The 17,139-nt window shown below is 42.6% G+C and overlaps 1 long non-coding RNA gene across 1 annotated transcript; it reads left to right on the forward strand.

Annotated features, from left to right (window-relative positions):
* The first annotated feature begins 798 nt into the window (after positions 1 to 798).
* LOC146718102 (uncharacterized) lies at positions 799 to 1,490 on the forward strand. The gene is made up of 2 exons (XR_014922737.1): positions 799 to 977; positions 1,058 to 1,490. It is a non-coding gene; the product is annotated as an uncharacterized LOC146718102 (long non-coding RNA).
* The last annotated feature ends 15,649 nt before the right edge of the window (positions 1,491 to 17,139 follow it).

The raw sequence follows: 17,139 nt of genomic DNA on the forward strand, positions 1-17,139 counted from the left end.
GGGTTTTCGGTTTCACAAAGCGAGTTCAGCTGCAGCCTGAGTGAGTCACTATGACGACACACGCCGTGAAGCTAACCTGCCCCCTAGCAGGTTTACCACAACTAACCCTGACTGTCTCCGCCCCTTTGTCGGAAACCTGACAGTAGGAAGTGTCGGACATGGCGTGCCACTTCCTTGAAGAGCCAGTAGATCGTGAAGCCCAAATTCTCCGCAGAGCTCTCCGCCGGGAGAGACTGATCAGAGCGCGTTTGGACATTTTATCATTTCCTGATGATTTTCTGTGCGAACGTTACCGTTTCTCAGCACAATCTATAATTTATTTGGATAACATCCTCAGGCCATATATTACGCATGTGACACATCGCGGACATGCTCTCAGTTCATTGCATATTATTTGTATTGCACTTCGGTTTCTTGCAAACGGGAGCTTTCTGTATAATATTGGTGACGCTGAGCACGTTTCCAAGGCTACCGTCTGTCGGGCAGTCAGGAATGTTACAGTTGCACTGAAACGTCTCCTGTACTCGTCTGTGGTGTTCCCCGGTCACAGACCCACAAGATTTATCAAAGAGGGATTCCACAAAATTGCAGGTATCAGGATGACCAAAACTTAATGTATGATGTGGTGATACTTGGACTACTACTTAAATTGCACATTTATTTTCAGGGTTCCCAGGCGTGATTGGCTGTACAGATGGCACTCACATTCCAGTCATTGCTCCTTCAGTAAATGAAGGAGACTATGTGAACAGGAAGTCTTTCCACAGCATTAATGTGCAGGTACATAGTTCCCTGTACCATTTCAAACTAACAAATTATTTCATTATAGTAATGGATGCTAATTTGTGTTCTCTGCACTGTGAAGATCATATGTGATGCTGCCAACATTATCACAAATGTGGAAGCCAAGTGGCCAGGCTCTGTCCATGACTCACAAATATTCCGTGAATGTACACTGAGCACAAAATTTGGACATGGTGAGTTGAGAATACTTTAAAATATATAAAGACCAATTGCTTCAGGGACATTTGAACTGAAGTGTATCCTTCTGTCTTAGGAGAGTTCACTGGCTACTTGCTTGGTGATAGGGGGTATCCATGTTTACCCTATTTGCTTACCCCTTACCCTGACCCTGAACCGGGCCCACAGCAGCGATATAATCTGGCTAATTGCAGGACAAGAGCCAGAATTGAAATGACTATCGGAATGCTTAAGGCCCGGTTCCAGTGCCTGCAAAGACTCAGGGTCACCCCAGAAAGGGCATGTGACATTATTGTGGCATGTGTGATTCTTCACAACATTGCCACAATTAGAGGAGAACACTGTCCTTCTGAACCAAACAGCAGTGATCCAAACCATGATCATCCTGACCCTCCCACGGACATACAAGATGGAAGAGCAGTCAGAGACACCATATGTCACAATCATTTCTTTTGACCCATCACCTCAACATGTTGAAAGAAGAATAAACAGATTTTTTGTTCAACTGGCTTTATTGGTCGCCTGTATTTCCTGTACACAAAGTATTAAAAGATGTAAACCTCATAAAGTGTCTCTGTTGCTTCCTCCTCTGTAACAGCTGTCAATGTTTCTTCATTATTTTCCTGTAGTAAAGAAATAGACAACATTGCTGTTCTACTGTAAACTCATATAATCTGTGGAGTATTACTCACAACTGCATGTTGGTCTGGCTCAACAGGAGGCTGCACCAGATGCAGTACACCACCACCATCAACTGATAGAATATGAGGTTTATACAGGTCACTTATAACTTACAAGGGACCAAATGGCAATTAACAAACATACCAAGCACCTTACACTTCATTGTCATTATGCTCTCAAAGACAACCAAGGCTGAGGGAAGGCAAAATCAGTAGGAAAATAACTTCACTACAAAATAATCCATTATGGTAAAGAGTTTATCAAATGAATGTGTCGCACTGCAAAGGTGACTGTGAAGAAAGGATGTATGCACATCATGTATTATTTTGAATTTACCCCTTATGTAGGCACTTGTGTCTTGTGGGGTTATTGCCTCAGAGGATGTCCCCGCAGAGATGCCTTCGGCCACAGGGCGCCCACTGTTTTGGCTGAGGGCCAACTGCTCAGCCTCTGTGAGTGGTGGTGGTGGAGGACCCCCACCTGTTTTTCGGGCCTCCGCTTTTTTTCTGTTGGCTATAACGGGCCACATTTGAGCATACAGAGTAAGCAAATATGTACTTGTAATGTGCTCAGATAATTTCAATAAGTGCTTACAGAAAGAAAATTAATGTAGCCTCTAACTGCAATTGATTTACATGGGACAAACAGACCAAGCACTATGGCTCATAATACAATTACACCTTACCTGTTTGGACTATATTTTTATATTTCATTTTTATTTGCTGCCAGGCACGTTTGGGGCCTGTTGGGTTGCACCTGCGCTCACATCACATCACAAAATAAAATGTATAAAATAACAAATAAAATAACATATGATAAAATAACGTGTTAAATGGGTGGAAATCCCTAGATCAATGTTTATATTAACACTCACGCATTGACTCTGTCGGCTATGTTTTGCCATGCATGCTTTTGCAGCTGTGGCTGTGTTACTTTTTTCCGCGGAATTTGCATGTTATCGGCATATGCTGCCATCAGAATTTCGGCCTCAAGCGCTGTGAAATACATTGACCGCGCCTTCTTTCCCTCCGTCTCCATGGTGACTCGCTTAATCTGTGCTCCGCTTATCAGGGCTTTATGTATCCTCGTCCGCGCGCTTCACTTGGGGTTAAAGCAACTCCGCGTTGACTGAACTAATTGTTATCAGCCTTTCTGAAACCGAATATTCCGAGTTGGACAGTTCGGGGTTACTCAACCGTGAGTGTCGTTTTTCACTCTGAGTTTTCCAAACCGGCTTCCTGAAACAGGGCCCTGGACCACGTTTGATTGTTTTAATGACATCATGTGACCAATAATATGGCTGCTGGGAGGTTACTGTCCTAACAGACCGTCCAGGACGACTGAGCTGCAGTTCTGGTGCAGGGTGAAATTCTGGGTATGTGATAAAGTTGGCCAATTAGGAGGAAGTACATATTACAAGGTATCTGCTTTTTAAATGAGGTAATTGGCTCCACAAAACCAACTAAATGGCGTGGCCAAAATCCCAATGTTCGAAATGTAAAGGCCGCTATGGTGTCATGTTTTTAATGTAATTTCATATTATTTAACATAGTAACATAATATATATCTTTAAAAGGCAAAGGGGAAACTGAATATACTCGAAGAAAAGTGTGTGTCGTCCTCTTCACATTAATGTTGACTTAAATCATGGTAACTCCTGCCAGAACGTGCCGAGGGCCAAATTCGTCTCCGGGGGCCAGAGGCAGCAGAGTAATGGAGGACTTCCTCCCTGGCTCTATTTAATAACCACCGCTGCTCCTGGGTCCCACGGTCCCTGAACACATCAGAGCCGTAATGTTGGCAGATCGTCTCCTAACAGGTCAGGACCATTTGGATGCTCCGACCCCCCCACACCTTGTTAAATCCCACTTTGTTTGCGTCCCTCGTCCTCTGACAGTTAAAGAAGTGACGGATGGCCATTATTATGGAAAGAAGGTTACTTTTATACACGGCTCGTGGTGCCGGATGAGGGGGGTGCCGCCGGCCGCTCCATCACTGTCAGGGAAACTAATGATAAGATATCATAAGACACAGGACGGCCATGTTAAGATGGAGTGGCCTCCCAGCGAGTTTTCATCAGCCGGCGTCTGTCTGAGCTCAGCATTCATCTTGATTCTGCATCCACTTGCACTTATTTTGCTTTACACCTGCAAAACTGCATCAAACACCCAGAGCTGCATGGATTTATAAACGGACAAATCTACAAATGAATAATGATGATGAAAGCAGCTTTATTTCTGCACGATGCCACTGTTCTGTAAATGAGGAGTCTACTGCTGCCTGTTTGGGTATCAGGCGCTGACACGCTGACAGGAACAACAAATAAAGTTCAATCAAACAGTCTCAACACAGAATAAATACAAAGACAGCAAATAAATCTCACCAATTTTGGGTCAAAATAAACCATTAATTTGTTTTAATTATAGATAAATGGACTGAGCATCTGGCCACCACCCTGAGGACCCTCCTCCTGATATATATCCAACACACAGACATGTCTGCACACACTCTCCAGCTACTCCCAGAGTGACAGTGCAACACAAAGCACAAATGGTGGCCAATCTGCTTCAAAATAAAGGTTCCACCTTTTCAAAAATGTTGGCTCAAACTGAGTCTTTTACTTTGAAGGCAAACAGTCGTCATTTCTGTTTTTCTACGTTATTTTTCAGTTTTTGGGCGAGTGACAGCCAGAAACGTCCTAAAAGCGCTCACCGACGACTGGTGGAGTCGCAGCCGGAGGTTGTATCACGTCCAATATGGTGACAACTCTTGATCAATGTGAGAAACCTCTATTTGGGGCTTTGCGTTGTGCTCATTGTGGCTACTCGAGCTTTACAGCAAGTTAAAAAGACGACTGCCTTAATGAACTCGGCGCTCGGACCAGGAAGCAGGGTTGATATTTCATGACTTAATAAGCAGATAACTGAAGCTGAAAGGGCGCCATCCTTTGAACGTCCGCTCTTTGGAGCCAACAGAGAATCAGGAAACGAAATGAGCATCGAACAACCATCATTACACATATACAGCGTTAAAGCATTGCTAGAGCCCAAGGTTTAAAATAAGGTGATACACGCTAGACCAGGGGGTGGGCAACTCCAGGCCTCGAGGGCCGGTATCCTGCAGGTTGTAGTTGTGTCTTTGATCCAACACAGCTGATTTAAATGGCTAAATTAGCTCCTCAACATGTCCTGAAGTTCTCCAGAGGCCTGGTAACGAACTAATCATGTGATTCAGGTGTGTTGACCCAGGGTGAGATCTAAAACCTGCAGGACACCAGCACTCGAGGCCTGGAGTTGCCCACCCCTGCGCTAGACTAATAAATTTCTTTATTCATTTTTAATTATAATCAATCCCAAAAGGTTGATTCTGTTCATCTAGACGTGACGTTTTCAGTAGGATCATGGAACTGACCTCCCAGCCCAGTGTTCCTTCAGTGGTGCTGGTTTCAGTCATTGTGCAAATGTCCTGTTTATAAGGTTGGAAACCTGCAGTCAGCTGAGACTGAAGACGTCACCTGGATGACGATGAAATGTTTCTCCCACTGAAAACGTCCAGATGAACAGAATCAACTATTTGGGAAAAAACATGAAATCCACCAAAGTGTGGGACATGATTTAATGTTACAGACAGAAATCTCACATTTTTAAATATACTTTCACCTCACTACAGCATCAGCACAGAGAACCGCCGGATTTTTAGTGTTTTCAGACCCACAATGCATCCGACAACCATCGTCCTGCAGCTCCTGCGACACCAGAAGAAGAAGAAGACGAAGACGAGTGTAAGTTTTAATGAGTGGATCGTCTCGGACTCTCGCCTCTGATGGACGGATTAGAGGCTCAGATTGTTTTCCTGCTGCAGTTTCATTGAAGTTTCCTGTGAATTAATTGAAAGCGTGTGCTGCCTAAGCCCTGGAAAAACATGCAGTTTTCACCGGTCGGTTCCCAAATCTGCCCGCGATGTGTTTGAGGAGGATTTTGATTTAATTTACCGCACACATCCAGGAGCGGGGCGGCGCTGTGCTGCTCTTAATTTACAACAAAATCACACACTAATCTTCTGATAATTAAATCTTTATTTATTAGACAGCTTTTGTTTAATCGCCAGCGAGGGGAGATGAAGTTCTGCAGCAAATATATGCACAGACAGGCAAAATAAAACCTCCGATCGCACCGCTGCGAACAAAGTGAACTGTTAACAGAAACTATACGAGGGGAGAGAATTCATTTTTATCATCGTCGTTGCTTACAAGACGATCGGGGACGTGAATGTACCGGGAGTATTTGAGCAACACATCTTCTTCCTTTGGGTTTAAGATTTGGGACTTTTAATGTGAAATAAAGTAAAAGGGACAAAATATGGGACAAAGGCAGAAAGACTAAAATCAGTTATCAGTCCCGCGCAGCTTTCTGCTCTGATTGAGATGGAGAGACGACCGTGCTGGCAAAAACAAAAATCGTTTTCTGGAGGTTTCCTAAATGCCTGGAACGTCAGTGGCCAGGTTATTCCTTAAAAACCCTACATAGGTTTGATCGACTTCACATCCTCGAAAGGACAGAACAACAGAAAAGTGCTGTGGAGGCTTTGATGTAGTGTTTTGAATGTTGGTGTTGGGCCAAAGCAGAGGAGGAGCCAGACATTTGAAACACCCGGGGCTTAGCCCTAAAGGGTAGTATGCATGTGGGATTTTTTTTTTTTTTTGAGGGGGGGGGGGGTGTAGAAATGACTGAAAGATTAATAGGCTCTGTTTTGAGTTTTGTTCAAAAAAGAATGACTTCATATAGGGAAATATATATATCACACATGCAGGACACCTTAAACTAGTTTTTTAATTGAGCAGCAAGACAGAACGAAGTCAGGGCTGTATCAAGACACAGGGACTAAACCCCAATTCAACCAGACCCAGAACTGATCCGGAATTAAAACAGGACTACAACAGTTCAAAAGCAGGACTACTGAGGACTTAACCAAGACATAACCACAATCTGAACTAGATGATAGTAGCACTAAAAATCATCATAGACCTGCACTACACTTATTTATTTAATTCTACCAAAGTACAATATTTAGATTGAGAAAAGTTTATAGAATTATTTAGCCTTGTTGTGCAAACAAGCCTGCAGAACTTAATAAATATAGAATTTGAAAAATAGCAAACCTAAAAAGAAACACTAGGTACGAGATACACGAGGACCTGTGATACGCTGATACTTTTGGTAAACGACCATTTGACTAACATGTGTGTCTCACCTGCTCTTGTTCATCTCTGTTCTGTCCTGTCTCCTCTCTCTCCCTCTCTGCTCCTCTCTCTCCCTCTCTGCTCCTCTCTCCCTCTTTGTGCTGACAATCATCAAATATACAGTTGAAACCAGATATTTACAAACTCTTCAGATCAAAACACTTTTTTAATTGTAACATCAAATCAGACTAAATGTTTATTTTTTTAGATTGATAAATATAAAAACATATTTGTTAACTTTAAGAGTAAAGAGATAAACTATCTGTATTTCTTAATTTTAAATGGCACCAAATTGTATTCAAACTGAGCCACACTTATGCAGCTCCACGATTCTTCTCCTGGTGTTTTGGTTGATATCTCTTGATTTTCCCATGTCAAAGAAACAGGCTCTGTGTTTTGCCTTATATGCATCCACAGCTGTGCCACCAGTTTACTCACATGGACTCTACGAACCTATCAGAAGCTTCTTCAGCTCAGAATGGAATCGTCTGGAGTTTCTTATTAATTAACAATAAACTTAGTGTACATGTACTCCTAAATTTAATGAAAGTGATAAAAAATAGACAGCTCTGTCTCTCTTTATTCTGACATTTAACTAATTCAAAATATATTTCAATATTTATCTAAAACAAAAGTTTACTCTAAATTGATGTTGTACAATAAAAATGTTTTATGTTTTCTCCCTAAAGTGTAAATATCTGGTTACAAATGTGAATATCCTGCTGTGTACTGAAATCCCTCTTGTTTTGCATAGAAATATACTGAACAACATACAAAGCATAATATATAAAATAACATTTACCTGAGTTTTTTCTTTGAAAGAAGCCTCTAATGTCCATTCTTATGTTTCAGTACATAACTGAAACCGATTTAGTCGGGGAGGGTAAGAACTGAAAATATGAAATAAACACACGTAAGCTAAGACTCTCTAAAAAATAGCATTTGTTCGGCTTTTCATTTCGCCATTTGTTGATTCACTTGAAGAGCAAGTAAAATAATATTGGTCAAGTGATCAGTTTCATATCAATCTTTCGTGATGCACCGTCATATTTACATTATTTGTACGGTACGAATGATTTGCTTTGGTACCTGCTCAAACTTAAGCTCTCCTTAGTATGGCTGGCTCCGTCTCTCCAACAGCGCACTCACGGGCAGCAGCTCCCCCCGCCCCCTCGCTCAGTCGCTTAGTTCCTGAGCTCGGATCATACCAATATCAGGGGGGGATTCACGCACAGTCGTAAATTCCCACAGTGTGCACTATGTGCTTCGAATATTGTGTGTACTTTTTGTTTTATACAGTTGTCAGCCAGGCATCTAACTATGAAAAAATTACACTCCAAAATACCCCGGGCTTCTGACAAAACAACCCGGGCTTAAGCCCCGTAAGCCACCCCCACGCTCCGCCCCTGGGCCAAAGTTCTCCAGCTTTCTGAAGGTGTTTCAAAGTTTTTCTGATTTTTCACCCATTTTCAATCCAGTCCTGGTACCTGAACAATTTCACAGGAATGTTTTTGTCTGTTAATACCAGTCTATGGATTATTCAGGAAGAAAAAAAGCTCCTAATTCAAGAGATGAGACAACCTGGCAAATAACCCTTATTAAATTAAATCGGGCATAGCAGGTTGTCACGAAACGCTTAATTTGGTCTCTTGACTCGTGTGATTAGGTAGAGGATCAACAGGGGGTCCATGACCCTCTTGTGGGACACTCCCCTAGGACTTAAATCTGGGACTCTCCACCGTTTGACCTTAGAACTGAAGAAGCTTCTTGGATGAGAGGTGAAACATCTTCAAGCAACTTAACCCTTTAAGACCTACCATAGAACCAAGTCCGCCAGAGCTGATATCATATTTTTACATGCTGTGGAGCCATTTTTGGGAACATTTCAAGTTGCTATACATCAATACAACCATTATAGCCCAAATTTTAATAATATGTATGCATTAAGTGCATAGTAATTACATAAATTGCAAAAAAGTGCAATTCACTACAAAAAAATTGAAAATCGTTTTTGTTTTTTTAACATAAATTTCTAGTTAGAGAAATTTAAGAGGCTTATCCTCAAAACTGTAAATACAAAAAAGTTGCACAAAATAGTTTCCCACCACAGGAAATTTATTTTGAGTGTCTTCATAGTTTTGTTTTTGAAATACACCAATTTTTATACACTGAAAGAAAAACGAAAATAAATATTATACTGCAAATTTGCAAAAAAGCAGCATCTGCATCAAAATAAACTATTTCCAGCAGTGCAATATGAGTCCTAAGCATCCCAGAAACGACACAGAAAGTCATAAAGTCAAAGACAACTTTTAAAAACACCAGTATAGGCTCATGAGGCCCTGATGGTAAAAAACTAAATTTCCACGAAAATGACGTCACTTCCGGTTTCGGGCAGGTAATGGCGGACATGCGAAAGTTCGCTCTGAAGTCTATTCCAATGTAGGAAGTGTTATGAACAGCTGATCGGATCGGCAAAGCGTGTTTCTGGATTATTGTGTTTTTGTTGCTGCAAGCACTTTTTATGCAGTTTTTGCAAAGCTATATGTGGAAGGAAACCGTGACCGAGGACAAGCTGATGGCATAAGATGTAAGTACAACTCCTCTGGTTTCATGTGCAAAAAAATTATTGCGCTAGCTTACGCGGTTGCAGTGCTACCGGGATTTAAAAATAGTTACGCAAAACAGAGCGTGCTGCTCCGATCGGTTTTAAAGGGTTAAAGAAGTCCAGACGCTTTTCTTTCCAAACTCCTTAGACTACCATGATCTGGATGACTGAGAACCTTCACAGACATCATTTGGTCCAGTTTCATTAGTTAAATAAAGAAGCTTTTATTCACTATGTTCACTGAAACCTCATCAGAAATAGTCTCAGTGGAAGGGCGGCTGTCAGGAAGCCATTCTTTAAGAAGGGAAACAGGAGAAAATGAAAATGATACAAGAAGATCAGAGGAGCAGATCTGATGGAGCGATGGATCCAGATCATGGTCAGTATGTACGAGGAGGTCCAACAGTGACAGTCTGCAGCCATCTGTGAGGCTCTGTCATGGTTTCAGCTGCACGTCAGCCAGTGGTGTTTATAATCTGTGTTAAAAATGATGAATTATGATTTCTCTAAAAAGAAGCCAGGCAGTATTTTTCCATCTATTAACTCATTGTGTGATAAATGCAAAGCAATGGAAAGAACCCTAGGCCACCTTTTCTGGTGCTGCCCTACACTCAGGAGTTTCTGGGAAGAGATATTTAATATATATAACCAGATTTATGACTTAAAATTAAAGTCAGATGGAACTTGGAACATCACTGGAACTTCGGTGTCCTCTTCAGAAAGCCTTAATGTTTGTCATGATTGAAGGTAAAACACTTATTCTTAGAGCCTGGAAAGCACCACCTCCTCCCTCGTTTAGGGTTTGGCTACGTGAGCTGATCGCATGTTTCTATATTGAAGAGGTTTGTCATCGTCTGGCTGGCACATTTGTCGAAATCTGGACCCTTTTCTCAATCACATTAACGGGGATTCAAGATCATCTTTAACCCATTTGACTGCGCTTTGTGTTTATGTGAAACCACACTTCTGTCACGATCCCGGGTCTCTGACCAGCGTTTTCAGTTTACGTTTTGAGTTCTTCAATTATCCCTTTAAATATGTTGAGTAACAGGATTATCATTTGGTTGTCTTAAGTTTAGTCTAGTTATGTTTCACTTCTGTGTTAGTCTGTCATGTTTCTTGTCTTCTTGTTCATGTTGTCAAGCTACTTGCTGTTTCCTGTTTTATTTTGAAAGTCTGTGTCTTATTTCAGTGCTTTGCTTGCTTTGTCTCGTGTCAGATTAGCCTCAGCCGTTTCCCCGTGTGTTTCCACTTCCCCTGATCACCTCATGTGTGTATTTAGTCTGTGTGTTTTCTTCATTCGTCGTCAGGTCGTCCGTTATTTCTCGCCATGTTTCATGTCCAGGTTTCTGTCAAGGCTCTTTTTATCAGCCTTATTAAACGGCTCGCCTTTGTTCATATCAAGTTTTGTTCCACCTTCTTTTGTGTCTGCATTTGGGTCTATTAACAATTCATACAGGCTGCTTCGGCACACTGTGACAACTTCTGCTGGACCCTGATTCCTTCCTGGACGTGTTCCGAACATCTATTGGACTCGGTGAACTCTCTGCTGCCCTGTCTAACTTTACACGGAAGATCATCTTCTTCGGACTCCAGCATTTGTCTCAAACTTTTGATTTGAACTGACTAACTTGGTTTTGTTGTTTTTTTGGTGGCACGGTGGTTAGCACTGTTGCTGCACAGCAAGAGTTCAATTCCACCATCAGGCTGGGTCTCTCTGTGTGGAGTTTGCATGTTCCCCTTGTTTGCGTGGGTTCCCTCCGGGGACTCCGGCTTTCTCCCACCATCCAAAGTCTTGCAGTTAGGTTCACTGATTAATCTAAACTGCCCATTGGTGTGAATGTGAGAGCGAATGGTCCCTGTGTGTTAGCCCTGCGACAAACTGGCGACCTGTCCAGGGTGTACCCCGCCTCTTGCCCATGACAGCCAGTGTTGGTCAAGTTACTTGAAAAAAGTAATCAGTAACTAATTACTGATTACTTCCCCCAAAAAGTAATCCCGTTACTTTACTGATTACTTATTTTCAAAAGTAATTAGTTACTTAGTTACTTAGTTACTTTTTAAAAGCACGATTTACACCCTGAATAGGTGATAAAGCGATAGATCTTTCAGCCCAATTCTACTTTTTCTACATAATCCATCATACAAAATGTAATCAAATGGAAAAGTCTCTTTTTAAAACTTGTTTTATTAGTTTTAATCTTTTAACTTTATGCATCAAGCAAAAATGTAATTATATGCAACATTCTCTGAGTTGAATAAATTAGTTTAACATTTAAACCTATTTTCTGCACATTCCAGCTCATAAGATAAAATATTTTTTGTGTTTACACTCAGTCTTTCAAATAGATGCAAGTAAAACACAGCAGAAAATAAATAAAGTCAAAGACTCAGCGGTCCTGTTGCTCTATTTTCACCTGTAAAGCAGGAGTGGGGTAGGCGGAGGTTTACCCTCGTGCAGGTGTGCCGCGGTCAGTTGAACAGTCCGCGAGTTTCTCTGTGAGTTTCCCATTACGTCGTAGCTACTCAGTGCTTGTTTGGAAGTTTAGGGTTTTTTCGCTGTAAAAAGAAGTTTTCTTCCCACGCACAGCGGACACTAATGTTTTTGTCACTTTTTATGGAATCAAACTCAAAGTAAGGTCAGTACTTCCACGCTTTAAACGCTGCACGCTCATACTCTCTCTGCACTCGATATGTGATCCATTGTTGATCTGCACACAGCTGCTGTCACTAACGGCGCACTCGCTTACGTCACTGTCATGAGACATTCTCGCAAAAAATCACGGTTTTAGTAACGCAGTAACGCAGCGTTCCTACGGGAAAGTAACAGTAATCTAATTACCATTTTTGCAATAGTAATCCCTTACTCGTTACTTGAAAAAAATAATCAGATTACAGTAACGCGTTACTGCCCATCTCTGATGACAGCTGGGATAGGCTCCAGCACCCCCGTGACCCAGAAAAGGAGAAGTGGAAGTGGATGGATGACCTGTGGGGGGTTTTTTTTCTTCTTTTTTTGCTGTTTTGTTTTCTCTTCTCTGTGCTTGGATGTTTTTGTTTTATAATTTTTTTTCCTTTGTCTGGAGTGATTTTAATGTAATTTTGAACTTGAAATCTTATAAATAAAAAAAAAAAGATGAATTATGAACCGAGAAAAGTTTGAGCCATTACGCAGTAACATCTGGAAACATCTGATTAACAGCAACTTCATTTTTCAGCATATAGTGATCCTAAAGTCACTGTGAGTGCAGTAAAAGCATGGCTGGATAGAAACATGCGCAATGAGCCACAGAGCTGTGGTTAGGCTAACAGTTCCCGTGCTTTGGGAAAGTCAAACGCTGTCATGGCAGGAAGAAGGCGGCAGACCAGGTTAATCGTTAATGTATTGATAGCTTGATATGACAGCTTTGCTGGCCCAGAGTGATTCTTCCACTTGTACCTATTTGGTGTGACGCCACCACGAGGCCACGGGCTGCAGCTACATCACGAGATTTTAAGCACGTTTGGAGCGTGTCATAAATGTCTTCCTCCCATTTCTTGTGTCTCTTTAGTTACAAAGTATTCACATATTTCTAATTCAAAGTTCCCGCAGATACGCTGAACTCATGTGTCTCTAAGTCGAGACGTTTCTGTGTGAATGACAGAAATGAAAGACCTGCAAAACAATAATAATAGCTTTTTCAAAAAAGGGTTTGTGTCTGTGTTTGTGCTGTGGACCGCTCCTCAGTAAAATGTTTCCTCCTCAGAGAGGCCGGGCTGAAGGCTTCTAAGCCTCACAGGTTAACGAGTGTTTCTGCTCCGTGCCGCCGCCGATCCTCAGTTCGCAGCTGAGCCACCTTTACATTTACCTCCACTGATCTCCAGAGCTTTTACTCTGAAAAACAGGCTGTGGGCTCTGTCAGATCGTATATCAACACGTGTCTTTCTCCCCGTGTTCTCGCCGCCTCCTCGGGCGCCATCAGGAGAAAACAGATTGGAGAATCAGTGGATTAAACCCACAGATCACCTGCAGGAAATCCCCGCCGCCCGCCGCTCTTTCAGAGCTTTACAGAGTTGTCTGAAAGAAAAATGAAATAACGGGCTTCTTTAAGGTCAAGATTTGCTGTGGCGGGCTCAGCTCAGGCGTAAACGCTCAGTAACACCGGCTCGGCTGATTGCTTTGCTCTCTAGACGATGTCAATTTTTGGCCGAGGAGCGCTCGGTATTAAGGTGGCGGCGCATCGAGGGCCCTTGTTGGCGGCAGGTGAGTCCTGAAGCTCCGCTCTATTATCGGCTGAGCCCAGAGGAATATCTCACAGAGTAATAGCACATTACATTCTTAATGCGTCTAAAACACGAGGCGCTCCTCACACAATCCCCCCGCCATCTCTGCACAACCTTTTTGTTTTTGTCCTGTTGTTGTTTTTGTCACTTTGCTCCAGTCTCCCAGCGGCGTTTTGGCTCGCGCTCGCTGGGCCGCGGAGCATCCATCAAACCGGAACTACGTGCCGAGGGAGCGTTGGCCAACAAGGAAGTCATTAGAGAGGATGAATCTGTTGTATTTACTCCTCTGTTATGCAATAATAAAGACAGAGTGCAGCGCAGGACAAAAGGAAATGATGGTCTTTACACAGCGCTGGTTGGAGCCGCTGTGAGGGGAGCAAACTGCGTCTCTAAGATCAGGAAGAGGCTCCGATGTAAATGCACCGCGCTGGACCCTCCAGCTTTACCAGCACCTGTCTGTACAAATGAGAGCGTTACCTAAAACCATTAGGACGTATGAGCAGCTTAATACGCCGGGCAAAGACTCACAAAGTGCTGAAATACATTCACATCCATGATTGTTGTGAATGTGACGGATGGCTTTAAAATGAGCTTGAAAACAAGAAATTTCAACTTCCTGGTGTTCATCTGGTGCACAAACACATCAGTAAATGGTAAATGGCCTGTATTTGTATAGCGCTTTACGCACCAGTCATCCACACATTCACACACTGGTGATGGCAGCTACATTGTAGCCACACCCACCCTGGGGCGCAATGACAGAGGCGCCACCGGCCCTCTGACCACCACCAGTAGGCAACGGGTGAAGTGTCTTGCCCAAGGACACAACGACCGGGACTGTTCAAGCCGGGGCTCGAACCTTGGACACTTCATACGTTCTAAGAACACACGACTTGGTTAAGCTGAGGCAGGATTAAGCGCCTCTCGTTTGGGCCCATTTATCTGAACAATACTCGCTCCAAACACAAAATATACTTACGTACGCAGCCATCGAGAAAAGCAAGTGACAGACTGTCGGTAATCCACGAGAGTTTAATGACAACGTTTAAAACTCAAGCTGTGCTCTCTGCTATTTAAGTTATGTTTTGAAAAAGCTCCAACCTGCTGATAGTCTTTTAGGAAGTCCAGGAAAGACGCGTAGCAGTGATCCCGTCGACTGGAGAATATCTACAGTTTAATTCCAGGATTAAAATGTCAGCTTTTGACCTCGTGACCTCTCGTGCAGAGATAAAAGATGTCACGTCCTCTTTTCCTTCGTCTCTCTGTATGTTTTGGGTTTGTTTTTTGGCCTCCTGTGATCTGCCAGTCATTAAAGCCTCTGGTTCGACCCAATTGTTGAGGAAACGGCCTGTTTTAAGCCTTTAGAGTCAACACAGACGCCTCCTCGGGGAGAAACGAGCGGCAGTTTAAGTGATTTCTCTCTGAGCGGCCCCATAAGTGCAGCAAATATCGCCTTTAAAGCCCGAGACCTGTAAAACATCTCACTCTGAGGTCTTTTTTTCTCTCTCTGACGCGTCTTTTTAGAAAGCTCAGCGATCACCGCCGCCGTCTGAGGAGATGAGCTAATTAAATTGGTACTTTTTACAAGTCTTACTCAATAAATCTGAATAAATTAACAAGGCATTACTAAGGCTGCTACATTAAATTTGCATAGTGCATTTAATGAATATGCAGCCGCGACTGGAAAGGTCTGCCACTGTGAACCCCGGCGAATTAGCATAACTACTTCCAGCATGTTTCTTAAATAATGCTCTCATTTGCACATCACTGAGTTGGCTAATTCTGGCTTCGGCGAGGGCGGCCCCGTAATTAAAGAATCTCACTTTAATTTTTAATGAAGTTTATGTTACATCAATCCTGACAGTAATGAGGGAGACATGGAAACAAAAAGGCTGCTAATAATTAAATTCACAAACCAGTTTGAGGGATAATAACTCCTGAGGAGGAATTACATGACTAATTATTAATTAAATATTCATAGTATCATGCAGCAGCAGCAGCAGCGGCGGCGGCTCCTTACCGCACGCCGCCGGAGCCCAGATGCCAAACGGCTTTTATCTGTGGAGGACCTGAGTGGATCATAACGGCGCTCCAGACTGCCATTAATTATAATGACCCTACAACAAAAACAGGCTGTAATTGGTGGGCGTCCGCCACGTCCACGGATCTGTCTGGGAGGCTTTCCCTCTGATTTGTGAAGCTGCAACTCGTCCCGGCGCCTGAATGGACTCAAATAGCTTTCATTCAGTTCACTGTTAGCACTACATTATTGTACTCATAAATATACTTTTTGAACGTCTTCAAATAAATTGATGCATTCTCATAAACTTATTAGATTAAAAATAGAGATGTTAGCCACCATGTTGCCCCGCCATCTCGAATGCAGTGGCAGAGACGTACCTCGCCACGTGTGGCTGGAGACGGGTGAAATAGCAGCGCTCGCCGATAGAAAACTTAACGATATCTCCAACAAGTCGCCTGCTCTTCAAGTATCGATGTCCTCGGACAGACGTGAGCTTCACGGACTCGTCCACTCGCAGGTTTTACAGCCTCCTCCAGGGCAAGGCTGGACTGGGACAAAAAATCGGCCCGGGCATTTTGACTAGAGACCGGCCCACCAGGATAAAGATGAAAATGTGACGTCATTCAAGGGTAAAACCGCAAAGGATTCTGGGAACCTGTGGCAAGACGTACTAGCGCACGCAGGCTTTCAATTGAAATCAGTCACACAGCGATAAAAAGAAACACAAAAAATGGCAAGAAGCTGTTGTATTATTAACTGCAATAGCTGGTCGCATGACAGCCACGGGAAGCCGACGGGTAAAGAGATCGGTTGTTATCGGATTACGTCGTTGAAGAGAAATTTTTCAAGCCATGTTTCCGAAGTAAGAGCCGACGGATGGTCTGGATATACCAATTATAACGTCCCAGAACACTCCAGCTCACAGGTTAGTCTGCTCCAAGCATTCCCACAAAGGTCAGAGTTTTTTAGTAGTTAATACGTCATTTTCATAACATAATTGGTGATATAGGTTACAAGCAAGTCTGGCGCTGAACAGAAATTGTCGCGCTATGCTCCTTTATTTATTGTGCATAAATAGTGAATTGTCCTGACACAATATTGCGTTTCGCTTCTGTTATTATGGTACATTGACAAAAACATATACTTTTATTCACAGGATAAAACAGGTTTTTTTGTGTATCACCAATTCTCCAGTACGATTACAACATACAATATTATTGTCACTGCTACATTTCTGTAATGCTACCAGAAATTATTTCTACTACTAATTAATTACCGTTGAGCTCAAAGGTCCTATTAATAAACGGTTAACGAATGTGTATTTATGAGGACGATTTGTGAGAC

This window comes from Copadichromis virginalis, linkage group LG1, assembly GCF_057382275.1.
Source record: "Copadichromis virginalis isolate Kocher_CV1m ecotype Utaka linkage group LG1, C_Virginalis_male_GT1.1, whole genome shotgun sequence".
Classification (NCBI taxonomy): Eukaryota; Metazoa; Chordata; class Actinopteri; order Cichliformes; family Cichlidae; genus Copadichromis; species Copadichromis virginalis.